Source organism: Limulus polyphemus, unplaced genomic scaffold (assembly GCF_000517525.1).
Source record: "Limulus polyphemus unplaced genomic scaffold, Limulus_polyphemus-2.1.2 Scaffold427, whole genome shotgun sequence".
Lineage (NCBI taxonomy): Eukaryota > Metazoa > Arthropoda > Merostomata > Xiphosura > Limulidae > Limulus > Limulus polyphemus.
In genome coordinates, this window is record NW_013666037.1 from 18090 (window position 1) to 20300 (window position 2211).

The following is a 2211-nucleotide window of genomic DNA, read 5'->3' on the forward strand; positions in this document are numbered from 1 at the left end:
CTGCCCACCACAGGTATCGAAACCCGGATTCTGGCGTTGTAAGTCCGCGGACATAACGCTATGCCACTGGGGGGCGAACCGGTATAATAAAGAGAACTTTGGGAAAATAGAAAGGATTGAAATTTTGTTAAACGTACCATCATCAATCTTTAATTGTAGTTTATATGTACATGAGTAAACAGTCAAACAACATTTTAAACTAAATAAATTAAACAAATTATTTAATTACAAGTTACAGCTTTTACATTAAAGAAAATTTATTTTGAGAACAGGTATGACGTTTCGATCATTCTCAAGTACACAAGTTTTAACGGTAAAGAAGGTTTTAGTATTTAAATCAACAATCTAACAATATATCTAAATTGTAGAATTGATAGTGGGTACTTATGTATTTGTACATCAGTCCACGTAAATTGACAGATTATTTATTTATGGCTGAATAGAAAAAAAAAGTGAATAAATATGAAAACGTGGAAATATTTGCATAAGATTGGGAATGTCTGGGAAAATAAGACATATAGAGACGTGTCTGGGTATTTGTTAATTGTGGGATTATTGGATTTTATTAATAAACCTTTTCTGAGTTCTCTTTTGTTGCTGTCAGGTTCATGTTTTAGTACTGTGACATTCTGTTCAGAAAACTGTGTTTGCTTTTGTTCATATGTTCGTGGACTTATGAAGGGGTTTTTTGATGTTCTTTTAACCTGGTGTTCGTGTTACATCCATGTAAATGGCTGGGCAATTGTTACACTTTATTTTATAAATGTTTCCTGGAGGGGTTGGTTCATTATACAATTTTCTTAACATGTATTTAATTTGCATTCTAATTAATTTAGTCGTTATGCTAGTTTTTTCCAACTTTTTGTCTCCGCAGAAAGACGTACTGTTTTCTTCTTCTTCTTCCATACACTTTTAAATCTACCGCCATTCCTTCATTTCTTGAATCTTGGTAGGGTTCTTTTAGGAACACCTTTTAAATGTTTCTATATTTAGACATTTTTAAGGAGGTTATGGGATCAAAGGTGAAACAACCCAAAAATGTATATTGAGGGCTCCTGTGCGGTCATCTTTTCAGCAATCAAGATGAAATCTGGCACAAATATAAATTTTCGTGTGCAAAACACACTGACATACAAAATAGTTGGGTTTCCCGTTTTGAGTCTTTTTAAGGGGATCAGAGCTCACATAAAAGCATGATTATGGGATTTTTGGTCAATTACTTGGTACAAAGATATTTTTCTACAGGTTCCACACATTGATAAACAAAAATGTGGGATATGCTTAATTTTTTTATCATTTTTCGGGGGTCGAAACGTCACAAAAAGCATAATTTTAGGAGAGTTGGTCAACTTCTTGGTCATTGTTTGACCAAGTTACGTGGGATTTAGTACAAAAATACTCTTCTGAGGTCCAAAACAGATATATAGACAATTATAGATATATATAGAGAGAACAGCACAACTTTGGGTTTTCGTGAACTATCCATGTGTATGTCAACCAACTCACATGGGATTTGGTACAAAGATACCTCCTTACAGTTCCCAAGCAGTGATGCAGATAGTGTTCGATTTTTATGGTGTCAAATGTGGCAACATTGGGATTGGTTGACGAAGACACGTTGCATTCGCTCGTGAATGTTGGCATCTTTATAACTGTTAGAGGTATGCTAATATTTTCTATATATGGGATAGTGCAAGTGTGACGGATTTATTATTATATATTTATTTTAATATCGATGTTTGCTTGAATTAAATTTATATTCACAAGTGTACATAACTTATACAGTTCGTCCCCCAGTTTCTTGTAAGTTTCTTGTCTGTAAAGGTGTCTAATTCGTATATGTATCATCTGAAACCTGGAATTATTTTATTTCGCACGTTAGAGGTTCCTCCATATATTAAGTACAGAAAAACTCGAATTTATGAAATTGTGGTACCGATTGTGATTATTAAGGCTAAATTTTACTTTTTATTCTGATTAGTTAATAATATTCTTTTCGATATAAACCATGGAAAGGTAATGTATCTAATGTGTTTCCTTGCGAGTTTGTTTATGTAATGTATTTAAAGTGTTTCCTTGCGAGTTTATTTATGTAATGTATTTAATGTGTTTCCTTGCGAGTTTGTTTATGTAATGTATTTAATGTGTTTCCTTGCGAGTTTGTTTATGTAATGTATTTAAAGTGTTTCCTTGCGAGTTTGTTTATGTAAT